General features: G+C 41.5%; 1 pseudogene; it reads right to left on the bottom strand.

Moving 5' to 3' along the window:
* LOC136164170 (DDB1- and CUL4-associated factor 13-like) overlaps positions 1-15,544 on the bottom strand; it is a 37,477-nt pseudogene extending 21,933 nt beyond the window's left edge.
* Positions 15,545-18,036: the final 2,492 nt, after the last annotated feature.

Genomic DNA, 18,036 nt, shown 5'->3' with positions numbered 1-18,036 from the left:
AAGCCAATATATAACTTAATCATTCTGGTTAAAACCTATCAGAATGTCCATGGTTCTGTCCTTTCGAAGTTCTTAAGATGGAAGAGATTTCGGATGTGTGTCCTTGTGTTTTAATCTCCTAGAACAGAAGAGAAGCTTCTATTCTGAAGCTAAAATCCAATAACCTCAAGCGAAGAATTCAGATCACCCCTGAAATCTGTGCCTTGGAGGGAGGGGAGTGATGGGGGTGGCAGCCCAGGCCTTTACGAATCCTATTACACCAAAGCGTGGGTATGCCCTGCTCATGGGAGCATAACCCAGTGGTGATGGAGGAGAAGGAAAAAGATTTAAATGTGCTTTCACTTATGGCCGTGCAATATGAAAAACAAATCTAAACATTTGTCTGTAGAATCAGGTGATGATTGGCTGTCTGCTGTCTCAAGGGGGGCAGGAAAATTGTCCATGCACCTGCCACCTAATTCAGTTTAAAACCTGACACATTTTACCAGGAGTGGGCTGGCATAATGAAGTTCATTCAGGCTGTCAGAGGAGTCAATAACTTATCCTCAACTGCTTTTGTTTCAGCAGCCGCAGTGCCTCTGATCGGCTGAGGTACTTATTCAAGTAAAATTTATTTTCAATTGCCGGCCATAATGCCATGGGCACAAGCCTGGTTTGACAGAACCTTTGCTCAAGGCTATACTATTGTTAAAGTTTGTGTCCATTGTCTGGCGTCTTTGATCTGTCAAAGCTGCTTAACAAGCTGGTTAAAAACTGTTTCAGATAACAGGTGTGTCCTTTGAGGGTACGGGGACATTTTTCAGCTCCTTTAAAAGGCGGGTTTGAGGATTGACTAAAATTTACAAGCTGGTTGGTGGTGATATATGTAAAGCACTTTTAAAACAAGAAACTGAGATTTAATGTCTTCACTTCCTTGAATTTCTGTAGCGAGCGATCTTTTTAGAGGAAAGATTTAAGAGACATGTTGTTGTTGTTTTAACCAAGTCTAGTGTTAAATTGTATGTAGATTTGTATGGAATTAGGGCCAAAGTTGATTGTGCACTAGATGTGTGAGAGGTGGCTGCCCAATCAGAGGCCCCCGTCATTGATGATCAACCAATTACTTACTAAAAATCAAAAGTCTTCTAGCTTCCAGAAAGGGCAAGCTGACAGCAAAAGGAGATGTGCATGCCATAGAGATGCTTGAAAACGTATTCCTTTTCCTAGCTGTGGTGCCAGAAAAACCAAATAGATGTTACAGAGGTTCTTTTTGGGCAGCCAAATTATTTCTTCCTATTAGTTTTGGAAACATCCTTATATTTTTCCAAGGGAAATATACCCTCAGCTGCCTCTTTTCAAGTCTGTCATGAGCTTCTTATTCTCTTCTCTTCCATGGCAGTAATTTTGTTTTGGCTGAAGATTAATGGACCTAGAAAGAGGTGGGGGCTTGAGCTAGGAGGACACAGTTGGGTCATTTACACTATTCATCTGCATAAAGCTGCCTCAAGTTCACCAAATCTTCTTTAGGAAAGAGTAGAAATTAGAGAGAGTCATAACTCTGCTTGGAACACTTGGCAAAACACCTTCCACTATACAAGCAATTTTCCAGATATTTCTAAATTGAGTCAGAAATAGAGAAATTGAAAGTCAAGAATCCAACAGTATCTTTAGTCCAAAAATCCCTGAAAAACAGAACCAACAAAATTTACCTAAAATAATTACATGTAATAGTTTTCTTTCTAAAGTCTGAAGGTAGCTTTATACCCAGAAGTTTCTAAGAAAGGAGGTTAAAAAGGAAACAAGTAGGATATTTTTATTAAAAAAAAAACTTTTAAACTTTCCCCCCCAAATCAAAGCAAAACAAAACAAAGCAAAATAAAACTGTAGGCGTATAGATAATGTGCTTACTGGAAATGAGAAGCCTTGGCCATATGCAGCAAGTCCTCACTACATATAAATGTTTGGAAAAATCCTCAAAAATGGGAGAGGGAGGGGAGAACCAGTAAACCATTGGGGGAAATGTGGTTAGTCATGGCAGGAAAAAAATCAGTTTTGGTTCTCATCCAGCACTATACTCTGAAATAATTCCCAGGTGGAAATACTATAGCTCACGTTTGAGTGGAAGCTGTTTAAATTGAGGCGAGATTATTTGCTTTTCTAATTCTCATCCATAAATTGCTGTTCATTCGTTAAATGGGGACAATTATTGCAGCTACCTAAAGAGAGTGTTTTAGGATTAAATATGATAATGTTTAAAATGTAAGTCTGGCTATTTGTTAACACTAGTTATTGTTATTGAGTCACATTATATGATCGGACAGCAAGGAGATCAAACTAGTCAATCCTAAAGGAAATCAGTCCTGAATATTCATGGGAAGGACTGATGCTGAAGCTGAAGCTCCAATACTTTGGCCATCTGATGCGAAGAGCTGACTCATTGGAAAAGACCCTGACGCTGGGAAAGATTGAAGGCAGGAGGAGAAGGGGACAACAGAGGATGAGATGGTTGGATGGCATCACTGACTCAATGGACATGAGCTTGAGCAGATTCTAGGAGGTGGTGAAGGACAAGGGAAGCCTGACGTGCTGTGGTCCACGGGGTCACACAGAGTTGTATATGACTGAGCAACTGAACAACAATAAATATGATTACTAACATAAAAGATCCATTCTTATCAACTTCTGAATGCAGAGGCCTTGCTAAAGCATAAAATCAGTCAGAAATAAATGAATTCATGGTTATAATTATATGTAGTTGTAAATCCTCTATGCCGTAAAAAAAGTAACCGGAAGAAATTAACTATTTGAAAACATTTTTTAAAGGACAGAAATGAAAAAAAGAAAACAAAAACAACAAAAGGAATCAAAATTAAAAGGCAAATTCAAGCTAGAAAATACTCTTTTAAGAAAAAATGTACCAACTGCTACACAAAGCATTCACAAAAATTAGTAGAACATTGTTTTCAATACATAATTCTATAAAAAGCATAAATTAACACTTCTTATTAAAGGCAATTTTATTTTCTGATGATCATAACATCATAAACACTGGAAGATACAGGAACCATGTCAACTTTGCTTACTGCAACATCTCTATAATCTTGGAAAGAACTTAAGGGACAGCCAATACACCTTTCCCCCAAATTTTTATTTCATTAAAAGATGTCCCTCTTTGGGTGTGGAGAAAAGGGAACCCTCTTACACTGTTGGTGGGAATGCAAACTAGTACAGCCACTATGGAGAACAGTGTGGAGAGTCCTTAAAAAACTGGAAATAGAACTGTCATATGACTCAGCAATCCCACTCCTGGGAATACACACCAAGGAAAACAGATCTGAAAGAGACACGTGCACCCCAATGTTCATCGCAGCACTGTCTTTAATAGCCAGGACATGGAAGCAACCTAGATGCCCATCAGCAGACGAATGGATAAGGAAGCTGTGGTATATACACACAATGGAATATTACTCAGCCTTTAAAAAGAATACATTTGAATCAGTTCTAATGAGATGGATGAAACTGGAGCCCTTTATACAGAGTGAAGTAAGCCAGAAAGATAAACACCAATACAGTATACTAATGCATATATATGGAATTTAGAAAGACGGTAACGATAACCCTATATGCAAGACAGAAAAAGAGACATGGATGTATAGAACAGACTTTTGGACTCTATGGGAGGAGGCGAGGGTAGGATGATCTGAGAGAACAGCATCAAAACGTGTGTGAGAACAGCATCAAGTGTGAAACAGATCGCCAGTCCAGGTTCAATGCATGAGACAGGGTGCTCGGGGCTGGTGCACTGGGATAACCCAGAGGGATGGGATGGGGAGGAAGGTGGGAGGGGGGTTCAGGATGGGGAACATATGTACACCCGTGGTGGATCCATGTCAATGTATGGCAAAACCACTACAATATTGTAAAGTAATTAGCTTCCAACTAATACAAATAAATGAAAACATAAAAATTAAAAAATTAAAAAAAAAAAGAAAACTGGGTGAAAGGTTTATGGGAAATTTCTGTACTATATTTTTAATTATTTTGTGAGCCCCACATTATCTCAGAACAAATATGCATTCCCCTAATTACTAATGAGGCTGAGCATAATTTCAAGTGTTTATTTGCCTATACAGGGATTTAAAAAATATAGACATTTGAGTTTTTCCTCCATTTTCCTTTGCTTTTTTCTTATCATTTGATATGTATTAATTTACTATATATTCATGATAACATTGTCAGTCTTATATGTTCCAAATATGTATTTTCCTAGTCTGTTGGTTTTTTATTTTTTTATGTTTCCTCAGTGTATGGCATTTAAAAAATATGTTAAAATTTATTACCAAAAAGAAAGAGATTCAGAAGGGCTGGACTCTGTAAAGAAGTTTTAGGAATGCCTTAATTAATTTACTTTGGTTATTTTTTTTACTTCATATACACACAAGTGTGACACATGATTTTAATAAAAACTAGGTCTAAATAACTATTTTGTAAATTAATTTATTTTAATTGGAGGCTAATTACTTTATATCTAAATAACTTTTAAAGAGATATTTTAATAAATACAAAATTCTAAGTAATAAAACTATTATGTCAGAGTGAAAAAAAAAGATGTTCCTCTTTGTTATCAGAGAAATGTAATTCTAAGTAGATAAGAAAACAACCCTAGGTACACAGTTATATACACTCAATTATTTATCCAAGCTGATTTATAATAATGAAACATTGGAGAAAGCCTCTATAAACAAGTATAGAAAAAAGGCAAATTTTCATCTTATAAAAGAAAAAAGTAATCCTGGTTTTCCTCCTTCTAACATTCATTTTAAGGAGAAGCTAAAAATTGTCCTGACTTAAGCACTGAAAATTCATTGGCCCAGATGTTCTCCGTCCATAACCCACAGACCCTAGCTGACTGTGAGTCAGCTGATGCCGGGAGTGAGGAGGTTTGAGGATCTTAAAAATCTCTCATGGGTTGCTATGAACAACAACCATCACCTAGGATCATATTTCTGAAGGTTGCTGCTCCCATCAATAGATCAGTGATCATCCACGTATTCCTATCTGCTCTCAAAGAATCACAGATAATTAATATAGGAAAGAACATTAAGATCATTTAATGCAACATTCTCATTTCATAGAGAAACAAATAGGCTCAGAAGACCTGAACTCAGGTCATGCAGCTCTGCTAGGGTGGAACTGGCCCTGGCATATCCTGACTCCAGATATTATTCCCTCAGCCAGGGAATGGCTCTACCGCTCAGAGCCCTGATCACAGCACTTAGGAAGTACAGAGAAGCATAAAGAGACAGTCTCTGCTCTGGAATGAAATTCTTAATTATGTAATCTCTCTATAAGGAAACTCGGTAAGGGCAGGGGTTGTCTTCACTGATAAGTAGGTATCAGTCAGTCAGGGTTCTCCAGAAAAAATAAATATAAATATATATAAAACTTCGATAACCCTGTGAATTAAAGAATTATTATTTATAAAATATATACATTGTATATATATTGTATAGCATATATATACAAATGCTATATTGTATAGCATACATTTATATATACACATACAAGGAGACTGCAATTCATGGGGTCGCAGAGTCAGACATGACTCAGCCACTGAATAATATACAGGGAGACCGAGTTCCTTCACTTTAAGGAAGTGGCTCATGTGATTGCTGGGGCTGCTATGTCTGAGATCATTAGGCCAGGCTGGAAGCTCAGGAAGGATTTCTATGTTACAGTCCCAAAGCAGAATGCTTTCTCTTAGAAACCTTAGCTTTTGCTCTTAAAGCCTTCAACTGATTAAACAAGGCCCACCCACCACGGAGAGTCATCTCCTCTACTTAAAGTCAACTGGCTATAAATGTTAATGGCATCTACAAAAGGACTTCACAACGATCAGTTGGATACAGCAGCTTCACAAAGCTGACACATAACGTTAACTCTCCCACATCTCTACCACCCAACCCATATATGCTTATTCCCACTACCTGGATTTCTCTGACCTCAGTTGATGCTTGAAGTCACAGCTCCTTGCTTCCCCTTGATAGAACTCTCCCTGGCTTCCCTAGCTAAATTTAATGACCCAAGTTAAACCCAAGCTACTCTGCTGTTTGAATTTCTTCAGACCTCTCATCTCTATCTCCTTAATTTTTATGTTGTTTGCCTGCTTATTTTCTTTCTTCTCCCTAAAATGAGAACAGAGAGCCTAAGTGGTCATGTGCATCACTTTATTCCCAGAAGCAGTTTAAACTTCTTTAAAATGTTAAAAACATAGGCACTGGAGATAGGTTACCTGAGTTTGAGTCCAACCTTGTCATTTAACAGCCGTGTGACTTTGGAAAAGTTACTCACTCTGGGTCTTGGATTTCTCATCCTTATAACTAGAATAATAATAATAATATTTACTTATCTCGTAGGTTTGCTGCAGGGATTAAATGAGTTAGTAGGTATAAAGCAGGTAGAACTGTGCATGGGGCTTGATAAATGCTATATGTACAATCTATGGATTATTTAGGAACTTAGTTAATATGCATTAAAAACGCTGAGTGAATCAATTGCAGAGCCTCTTGGCAACTGACTCACTCTTGCCTCTGCAGTATCAGATCCTGCTTTGCTCTATTTTAACTCCACTCTCACAAAGGAATCCTACTCTCCAGCTGCACTGAAATGTCTCTCACATCCCCTCTGCTCTTTGGCTTCTGGAAATGCCGTTGCCTGTTGCCAAACCTCCTCCCCTAACAGGTCAACTTGACATACCCCTACACAGGGTTAAATGTCCATGGGGATGGCGGTTGCATCCTCTAGCATAGTGTTAGGACACTGCTTCGCCACTTGCTTGATTAGTTTCCCCACTGAGCTATAAGGTTTCTGAGCGCTGATAGCGCATTTCTTATTCTCTACAGCACCCTCAGAACCTAGTACCATGCCCAGAGCCAGGCAAGTTTCATTGAATGAGTGAATGTCTAGAGAAAAAATTTGCAAGACCCCTGATGACCCCAAACAAGACCTTGTTACAGAGGTGAAAACTGTTAGGGAGGGTTGGACAGGAGCCGTCTTATGTAGGTTACCTTCAGTAGGGCATGGCCACCAAGAAGGATAGGAGGAGCTAAGAAACAGGTCACAAGGATACTCATAAAGATGTATGACAGCTCTTAGGAGCACTAACTTTTAGAGTAACACAGCAGGGGGTTCAACATGCAGCTGTACCATTTATTGACTGGGCATCCTTTACAAGTTACTTAACCTAAACCTTTCTCTCTTCACCTGTAGAGGGGCACTATGACATTCTTGCCAGATTACCAAGAGCATCTATGAAATAGCAATCATGTTATTCATTAAATGGCGGCTGCTATCCACACGACGCACAAAAATGGAGCAATCAGGGTAATAAAAGCAACTCTATTCCCTTCATTTTATCTGATTAAATTATAAAGTTACTTTCCACTACCAAAAGTGCCTAGAAACTAAGTGATAAAAGCCTTTACTCCAGTGGAGCTACAGTTTTTTTTAAACAGTAATAACATATCCAGACTTAAAAATCTGAATCAGACTTTTTGCTTTTGTAGCATATCTTTGTGAAATCTCATGGATGGAAGGGAAACTAAAGACCATCTAATGCAATGATACATTCAAAGCTAGGATCTATCTCCTCTACAACATTTCTCATTCATTAGTTCAGAAAATGTTCTTTATGCACCAATTATATTCCAGACACTATGTTGGGTGAGCAGGACCATCACAGTCCTGCCCTATGGAGTTAATATTCTGGTAAAAGAAAAGGACAAGCAAGCGGTTCCAGGTCAGGAGTGCAAAGGGGATGTACATTGGGCCATGAGAGCACATGGGAGGGTAAGAATCACTGATCCAGGCTTCCGGGGGAGGCTGGGAAGTGAAGCTTGGCTGTGAATAGGTAGGCAAGTGAGGATAGGGTGGGACCAAGTGTTCCAGGAAAAGGGATGAGAATGTGTCCAGGCTTGGAGGTTTGAAAGAGCCTGAGCAAACTTGAAAGGCTTCTATTCAGATTTTAGTCCATCTGCAAAATGTTTTTTTCAGGATGAGCAAGAAGTCCCACCTTAAGAAGGATTTCTACTCTCTTCTATAGAAGACACTGACCACTAGGTACATGATGATGAAGAATATACAAAGTAATGGAATATAACAATGGACTCTATCTCTACATTTTATAATCAGAAAGAAACTTGCTTCTCAGCCCAGATCAGTGGGGCACTAGGGAGTCATAAAGCTTGAGAATTTCTGTCCGTGATGATCAGTTTTGAGGTTGAGGAAATAGAGTGAAAAAATGAAAGTATTATGATAACTCTAACAGACCTGCATATACACATATCTCTTTTCCCTCCCATACTCTACCACCTAAAAGAACAGGTAATAGAAGTCTGGTAATATCAGCTTGGCATTTTAAAAAATCATTATTCTCATTGGCCTAGAATGTACTCAGTTTGGGGGCAAATATGACCCTTTAAGGAAAAATTTATTGTCCTTGGATTCATTTTACCACAAACTAAGACGTAATTCTAAGTCACAGTAATAACGATATACTGGTAGTGACAAAGAAACAGACCAATATACCAACGACACCGAGCAGAAAGTTCAAAAAAACCAGTGAAAATATCGGGACTTAATACAGCACAAAGACGCCACCACAAAACAAAAGGTAAAGGACAGACTGTGGAACAGACAATTCTGGGAAAATTGGGCACCCTACATAGAAAAGGAAAAAAAAACACAAAATTAAAATGTTAGGAGAAAACAGTTGTTATATTTAAAACTTTCAATGTCTCAACTGTACAAGGAACCCTTCAAAAACAGGTAACCTGACAGATAAATGAGCAAAGAATATTGATTATATATATATACTGTACTATGTATATATAATCAATTAATTAATATATACAATCTCCAAGATATATGATCAATATTCTATATACATGTGTATAATTTTCAAGATATGTAATCTATCTGTCTGTCTATATATAGAGAGAGAGACAGATGAAAACTTCTTGAAGAGATGCAAGAGGAGACAAATAAGTAAAGATTTTCATAGCAGTGTTATCATATGTGATAGGATGCTACAGGGAAGCTAAGTTTCATCCCAAGGGAAATGAGGAATGAAATGTGATGGATACACAGTATGGAATACTCAGCAGAGTTGAAACTGGGGGACATTTTACACATGCAACTAGCAGATAAATAAATCCTGGAGATGTAATACACAGCACAGTAATTGCAGACAACAAAACAGTATCCGAAACCTTAAATTTGCTAAATGACTAGATCTTAATTGTTTCCAACATTGGAAGAAATGATAATTATGTAACAAGACAGAGGTTTAACTATTGCTGCAACGGCAATCATAGAGCAATATAAATGCATCAAGAGAATACATGGTACATCTTGAACTTACATACAATATTATATGTCAAATACAATTCAATAAAAAAGGAGTGGAACAAGAGTAACTAATCACCAAGTGAATGGGATCTTAAAAGCTAATGCCGAGGGGGAAAAAAAGTAATAGAAGAAGAACTATAACACAGTTCACACGTAAGTTAAAAATGGGTACACATACAAAGAAGCACTGCTTATTATAAAAGAATTTCAGTACATCATAAACATTCAAGATGAATATCATGTCCATGGGAAGGAGAAGAACGGGAGTAGACAGTGACTTTGTCCCGAAAAATGATGACGAAGGGCCAGTTGCTTGAAGAGTGTACTGGTCTCAACCCTCTGTTGGCAGAAACTTTTCACAGATCTCTTGCATTTCTTTCTCCACATCTTGTGATCTGAGACACTGACAAACTTTGCTACCTCTGCAATGTTCTTGTGGGAATTAAAGATCTGGGGGAATCCATATGAACATGCTGTTCATGATACCTTCCACACAGTGAAAAATAAAGTTCCTTGTTTCTGATCCAGGAGTGTTGCATCCTCTGCCAGCATCCACAAAACTGTGATAGCCTATCTTATTTGTTTGCGAGCAAGATAAAATCTCAGAATTTGTGTTTCTAACAAGGTCCTGGATGCTACTTCTGCTGCTGGCCCAGGGCACTTATCCTGCAGGCCTGGGGACACCAGTGATCTAGGACATACCAGGAAAGTTATATACCTTCTGGTGCCTCAGTTTGTGCATTTGCAAACATGGGAATAGTAATAGCACCACCTGCGTAGGCTTTCAGTGGGAATTAAAAGAGTTAATACTTGTTGAGCATTTAAAACCATGACTGGCACATTTTAAGAACTTTCTGTTTTCTGTAATTATTAATATAAACATTTCCCCTAAGTTAACATAAGCTAGCTAAGGCATGCATACTTCTATCACCTTGAAAGGCATTCTCATGATAATGCTGCTTTTTGGAAGTTAAAGTGCTATCAAACATCTTTGGTTCTGGGAGACACTTCCATGTAGCTACACCGGCCCCCACACTTTTTTTTTTTTTTCCTGTAACGTAACACAGGCTGAGAGTGAAGGTATTCACAGACCTGCTCAGGATAACAGAAACTGGTTGAAGGAGCAGGCAGGTTGAGTGTGCAAGGACTGAGTGAGGAGGCTATAGGAATGTCAACCCCAGGCTCCCCTAAAGCAACGAAGTGGCCAAGGCAGTGGACAAATAGAGTGGAAGGATGAGCTGGAATGGAAAATAGAGACTGGAAGCAGAGAGGTGGAAGAAGATAGAGAGCCAGAGATGAGGAGGTAACTGAGACTCAAGATAGAAGAATAGAGGAAGAAAAGAAAATTGAGGAGGAAGACAGAAAGAGAAAGAGAAGAATTCAGCCATAAATCTTTCATCTCTCGGAAGTCAGCAAACACAGTCTTTTTTTTCTAAGAAGTATCTTCACCTAAAGCATATATATGTGAGGTACAAACTATTGACAGTAACCTGTGATGCCACATCACCAGAAAAAATGTTTTACCTTTTTAGAAAGTGGCCACCATGTTTATGGCCTTACCTGCTCCACTTAATCTGTTTTACCCCTGCTTCGTAGATTCTATTTCCTATTTCTTTCTTTCAAGCTTAAAATGTAGAGAAACGTCAAATGTTTCAGGGAACCTAATTCTAGTTTCGACTCTAAAAGATTCTTTTATACCATAACTGTATATATTTTAGATGAGCAAGCTTCACATAAAATCACAAAGGAAGTAAATTATAGAAGAAGAAAAGAATCTATTGTGATCAAGTACAGAACTGTAAGAGAAGCCTGTCACTGCTCACCATCCACTTAGATGAGGTTCAGGGTCTACATAGTAGAGTTCACGGGACCCACATTTAGAAATGTAGTATTTCCCTTCCTGCCTCTTCTGCCCTCTTCTCCCACCACCCAAGGACAAGTACTGCGTGTTTGCTTGGGTTTAAATAAAACCGTTGTTTCTCAAAAAAGATACATTTTTTCCACTTTAAACATATTCCAAGAAGTTTTTTTTTACTGTCAGTATTTTCCCTCAAGTTATCACTCCCTTGTATTTATTTAACTGAGATATAATGTTACTGCATGTTTCTCAGTAGTTTCTATGTAAAAATTTGCCCTGATCAAAAAAGTTACTGATTGTAGTCAATATACCCTGTGGTTCCAAAGAGATCCATTGTCTCAAGAGCCCGGAAAACAGCACTCCACAAGTGATGGAACTGCTTCATTTTTTAAGGGTAAAAAATGAAAAAAAAAAAAAAAGAAAAGAAAGAAAAAAAACCTTCCAAATCAAAATGGCCTTTGGGGAGGGGCACTGATACCTGAGCACATTAAGTTCTGCAAAGGGGAAAAATAGGACCTAAGCCATCTCTGCAGCACGTGGTCAGTCAGTATAATTTCTACAACTACTTTATTCAACCTTGCGGTCTTATTTATTCATAATATAAAACTAGTAAACATTGGAAACAAATTGCCTCCTCTTCTTTTAGCATTCTCCATGTATTATTTAGCAAGACGAATGGCTTCCTGTTTTTCATTTTTGTCTATCAGCTATACAGTATTGTGGAGCAGTCAGGACTGTAACGACATCATTGATGAGAAAGGCAAAGATAGCCTTTTGTATGGGTTTTATTAAAAGGAACAAACACTATCTGAGCCCACAGGTCACATTGTCTGTCACTCTGTGTCTAGAACCTACTTCTCACATAACTGGGATGAACAGTCAACAGTACCCAAAATCAAAAGTTCAGCATCCCTTGGGGGTTGGGCTGACTTTAAATGATGGGTCTGTTTGATTCACTAGATTTTTTTTCAGTTTTCCGAAGCAGGGAAAAGCATGTGTTTGCCACCATTTCATATGAAACACAATTATGAGCACAATTTAAAGTCTTTGAGCTAACCTTCCTCGCCATCATTATGATTAGCTCCTGCACCACGCAGGGACCAGTCAACCATGGCAAGGAAGTAGAGGTTGATTTCCATCAACACATGACTCTTGAGTAATAGTAATCACTTAAGAATGACAAGTGTTTTTGAGATACCATCACTACCTCAAAAAGAGATGGTAAATGTGGGAAACTGTGTGGTTTGACACACTCTTTCTGTTATTGCCTAGTTCAGACAAAGAAATAACTTTCAAAACAGACCATCTCCACATCTTGATCGCTTTCATGACCCCTCTCTCTAGATGCTACATTTCATATTTCCACAGTGTTCTATTTCAATGGGCCACAAAAGTTAAATGTACACCAAATTAAAATTAATATTTTCTCAATTAGTGTACAACATGCATATCTCCTTCCTTAAAGAAATGTTTTTAAAATTGAATTTTTCTGCTTTCTGATGCCAATTTAACTGGATGATTGCTCAATGCTGCTTCAGCTTAAGTAGGATTTTTAAACTTTTTTATTTTAGAAATATATTTAACTGCATGCTGCAGTTGTCACCTTACAGATGTGAAAAAGTCACAGAGAATAATAACCCAAATCTGTCCCTTACATTTTGATTCTGTACTATGTCCTTTTTTACTAGAACAATCAAATTTGTCTTCTTCTTTAAATAACTAATAGAGAAACAATGGGAAAAAATGACCAAACAAAAATATATTAAATGATGAAGCAAACTGTAATTAGTACAAAAGAAGATTCGATAAAAGAAATACAGTCAGAGTCTCAAATAAAAGAGAAAGGAATTCGGCACAGGAGGATGAGAGGACGGAAGGGCCAACCATGCTTTTTTTAACTTTTGTCCAAGAACATTTGGCCTCAAATTTAAAGATTACCCCGGAAGCCCCAAAAGAGCTCACTTGGTTTCTCTGAGGATCCAGGAAAGATTCAACTATTGTATGCTGAATCTTTGTGTTCTAGGTAGGATTATTTATCGGGGATTTTGTTTTGTCTGGGTTTTCAATGGCCCAGCCCCAGCTGTACATTTGGGGACAGACCACAGCTTCCATCAACAGAGGGTTTGTAGCAATCCTTTTGGAAGCTTCCCTCCCCCTGGGAGGATAGAGTAATTAACAGACCATTAAGTCAATTCTGCTTTATTGAGGGGGATACTGTGCAGGTCATTTCTTTGAAAACTTTTGTTCTTGAAGGAAATTACAGAATTGTTTTATGTTCAGAACACAGCCTGGTGAACTCGGGAGTGGAAAGACAAGTTTCTGTAGCTCAGGGACCCACAGAGGCCAGGAAAATAATGACTCTAATCCTATTAAAAAAAGATTTCTCCCAACCTCCCCCCCACCCTGTTATTTATTTATTTATTTTCTTTTAAAAACCGGTTAAAAGAAAAAAAAAAAACTCGATTTGCTCATTTGGTAATAACTAATGGGGACATGAATTATGGAGATGCCACAGAGTGAAGCTTATCTCAATGTCAATAAATCTCTAAATAACTGCAATGAAACAAACTGCTGCCACCATTGCTTCTTTTTATTTCCATATTAATCAAAGGCATCTGCTCCTGTTCCCTATCAGGACAGTGAGTTTTCCAGCATCTGAAAAAGCCTCTGGAAAGCCGGCTTGCAGCACTCAGCGTTTTGTAGGGCCAGTGGAGGTTTTACCTTGGGACTCAGATGCCCTGTTTTCCCACTAGGGTCTGAGGACCCCGAGGGCAGGGGCCATTTCTTATGCATTTGAATGTCCTACTTCTCTAGCTGTTTCGTTCATTTTTTTTCTCCCGCGACTCTCACATTGCATGGCACAACGAACGCAGTCAGAAAATGTTGATTGTTGAAGTGAAGGAAGATTAAGAGAAATACCAAAGGAAGTAACGTTAAGACTTGCAACGAATCTTGTGAATTCCCTCGTCCCTTCCCCAGAGTAGAAGGGAGGGCGAGGCAGTTAAGTAACTGGGAGAAGAGAGTCTTCATAGAGTATACTTGCTCCAACCTCCATTTTCTCCAGTGGCGTTAAATATCCTACCTGCGGCAGAGATGCGTTCTCGGCCCTCAAGCTCAGCAGCTCGCAGGGGCGTGCGGGGGTGTGGTCCCAGGCCCATGGGGGATGAATGATTGACAGCCTGCATCTTACACGCAAACTGTGGCGCCCCCACCATCAGTCCCAGGCTTCGGCACTCTCCGAAGTATCGGTTGAAGACCACATGGAAAGACTGGCGCTGATCAAGTCCTTGCCAGACAGAACCCCAAAACTTTTGGGGGCAGGTATTCCAAGTTGCTTCCCAAACCCTTCATTGCTATCCCTTCCCTCCCTGCCTTTCTCTGGCAGCAGACACCCAACCACTCGGCTTTCATCCGAACCCCAGGACCCCGCAGCAAAATCCAGCCCGCCCCCCCTCCACCGCCGCCCCCCGCCCAGCGCCCCAGCCAGCTGAGCACTCAGATCTGCGCACACCTCCCTCTCCGCGCCCTAGACCCCAGCAGATTCGGATCTCCGTCCCCCCAGGACGTGTCCAATTCCGGGGGGAGTGCTGAACTTCCGGCCTCGAGTGCGGGCTGCAGGGTACCATGTTCACTTTGGAGCCTGGGGACACGGCCAGGGTTGGGTTAGAAGGGACGTCTCCGCGCCAGGGGGCAGATTCGGCCTCGGGGAGGGAGGCCGCCTGGGCCGCCTCGGACCGGATCTCATGAACAAAGTTGACCCAGTGTCCGTGCCTCTAGGCGCGCGGCGTCAGGGAACAGAGATGAAATAGCTCGGCCTCGGTTGGGAATGTAACTTGCATTTTCTTCCACTCACTTTCCATAAACGCTTTGGTATTTCGAGGCTCTTTGCAAGTGTCTGCGCAGTCTGGCGTCTTGCTCCACGACGTCCCTCTCCCGCGCATCTTTCTTTTGTCTTCTGCGCCCGGCCTCGCTGGGCCTGCGGAGCGGGAGGAGTGGAGTCTGGGGTCGGGTCGCGGAGACCGAGGTTTCCCGGGGGACGCAGCCCCGCCCACCAGGACCCCCAGCACCAACCCGGTCCGCGTTAGACTCCAGGGACAGAGGCGAGGTGCGGGGCCAGTGTCTGCGGCGCGGATCCATCCCCGCGCCTGGATCCACGCTCCCAGCCGCCGGGTGCAGAGGGCGGAGGGAGGAGCTGCCCATCAGCGGGCAGGCGGCTGGGAGCAAAATAGGGAGGCGGTGGGGTGGTGTTCTGGAAGGATTAGGTCCCGGGACTCCTAGGAGGCCTCGGCGATCGCGCATCCCCGCGACAGTCCTGTTCTTCCTCTCTTAGTCCCCCGAATCCCTCCTTCTCCGGCCCCTCGAAGGGAAGATTTCAATGAAAACGGACACAACCAAAAAGAGAGTGCAGAGCCGAACCTTCGGGGTTTGCCTCCTCCAGGCTATTTATAAGGAAATGGGTACCCGCGAGGCTCTGAGACTCTGAAGGGGTTGGAGAGAAAAGCAAATTTGCCTAGAGGGGGGCGGAAGATGCAGGTGCCCCCCTCCCACCCGCGCCGCGACCCCTTCCCTGGCCCATTTCTTTCCAAAGACACTGCCAACGCCCTTCAGATGTGGCACCTCGTCTTGCCTAGCATCCTGAGCCCTAGGAGCCTGGACCGGCCAGTCTCTGGGGACTCGGTTCCTTGATCACGGAGGCTCCGCGGAGCCCCAGCCTCAAGGCCTGGCCAGGTCCCCAAAGGCGCAGAGAGGCTGGGGGAGCATCTTCGGGGAGGGCCGGGGGCGTAGCCGTCTGGGCGCGCAGGCTTGAGAACCCATCTTGAACAGGCGCGGCGGGGCAGAACGCGGAGAGAAGGGCCCGAAGTCTCTAGAAGGGAGAAAAGAGCAGTTAAATCTTGTTAGCTGAGCGAGGTGCTCACAGTATCCATCGTCCTCCCTGGGGAAAGGAGCTTTTGCAATTTCCGCAAAGGGTACCAGAGGAGGCGGTGTAACTGCTCGACCCAGGAGCTTGGAAAAGCTTGAGGCTACACAAGGCCTCCGCCTGCAGGAGTAAGGGAACTTTGGACTTTGCGGACCAACTCCGGTCTTTCCTCCCCGCTCTTTTTGAGGGTTGTAGATCCGAGGTCCCAGAACCCCGGGGAAGGTAAAGAGGGTCTTTAGGAACAAAGGTTTAGCAGATCCTGCCAACTGCCTGTCGGTTTTCCTTTTCTAAGTGTGACCTTCTCCCTGCCTTAAAGACGGGTCACTAGCTTAAAAGGCATCCTGAGGATTCTAGCCCTGGTTTCTCCAAATACCTTAGCCCACTAGGTTTTCACCAGCCTTTTAAATGTAAAGAATCGTTCTTTTGTGGAATGAAGGGATCCTTGTGCTTCTAGATTGAATTCAAAAGTGCTTAAACTTAAGAACTTTTGAGAAGGTGACAAATTGCTGTTAAAAGAAAATCAGGCCAAGAATTCATTCTTATTTTTGCAGCAAGGTACTCTTCTTTCTCGCATCAGTAAATCGAGAATTTAACGGAAAATGCCAGTTAGAATCGCCTGCAAAGCCACTCCTCCAAGCAAACCAGCCTGCACCTGGTTAAGTCCCTTCCCAGTGGAGGCAAGTTGGGCAGGATGGAGGGGCTGCTCCATCCTCAATAAATCTAGAAACTCCAGGTTTATCTGGCTCCCATCCTTTTCTTAATGGAATACTTTCTCCTAGTATCTAGGTCTGAAGAGTTTGTGTGACCCAGAAAGAGACAAATCAGTCCAGGGGATCTCCTCAACACTAGAAACAGTGTCTCTTCTCTTCAGCGCCCAATTCTAAAGAAGGAATGAAGCCTACCACTAAGCCGGCGGTCAGGCGTCTTGTCTTCCTCCAGGCTCATGCCTTTGAAAATAGGACTCAAAAGAAGCCAGTGACTCAGGGAAAGTAGTTTTCCTGATTGATGAAACTTCTCCCTCCTCTCTCTTTTCTAAATAATAAACTCACAGGGAAAGGCTGGACGGCTGCCTTGTGTTGGTTTCAAATAAATCCTCAAAAGCTCTTTCCTCACCCAGAGAAATGAATCACCCTTGGGAAACAGACGATTATTCCCCCATTTATCTGCCTAAAACCAGAGGAAATAAGCACCCTCCACTGTAGACCCTCACTTAGATCTTTCTCCCTGGCAGTGGGGGAGCTGGGGGTAAAAAGAGATGGAGGAGAATGAGTTAAATAGGCCCAGGACCCACAGAGGTGTCCTCCTAGGGAGGGGCAGTGGGGGACCCAGGAAGGAAGGGGCAGATGCTTCCTAGATGGGATATCTATGCTGGATCCTGGAGAGAGACAGTTCTATGGAGAGAAATCACCTGTCTCCTCCTCTTGAAGCAGATCTTAGGTCTCAGCCAACAGGGAGGTGATGTTACAGCTAATATCTGGTGTGGTACATTGCAATCAGGTTTCTATTATCCTTGATGGGGAACAGAGGCACATGCTGTTCAGGTTATTATCCCTAGAACTTGATTTCCTGTCCTCTATAAACAAGTAAACAAAACCTTCTTGCTGCATTATTTTTGCTTACACAAACTATCTGAAAATGTTATGGGGTGGCAAGAGAGATAAGTAATTGATTAAAATAACCCACTTTAGCCATTATTTATGTAGAAGACGTTTCTCTCTTTCTCTCCTTGCCCCTACCCAATAACACTTCCAAATAATTTGTATTCAACTAATGGGATCTGCAATCTTCTAAGGGAGGAAAGAAGAGAAAGTTCCCACTACACATCTGGAGATGCTGAGACTTGGGTGGTCACTGGCCTCACTCCAGACTCACC

The sequence above is a fragment of the Muntiacus reevesi genome, chromosome 3, assembly GCF_963930625.1.
Source record: "Muntiacus reevesi chromosome 3, mMunRee1.1, whole genome shotgun sequence".
Taxonomy (NCBI): Eukaryota; Metazoa; Chordata; class Mammalia; order Artiodactyla; family Cervidae; genus Muntiacus; species Muntiacus reevesi.
The sequence above is the reverse complement of the archived record's forward strand: the minus strand, read 5'-3'. Positions and strand labels throughout refer to the sequence as shown.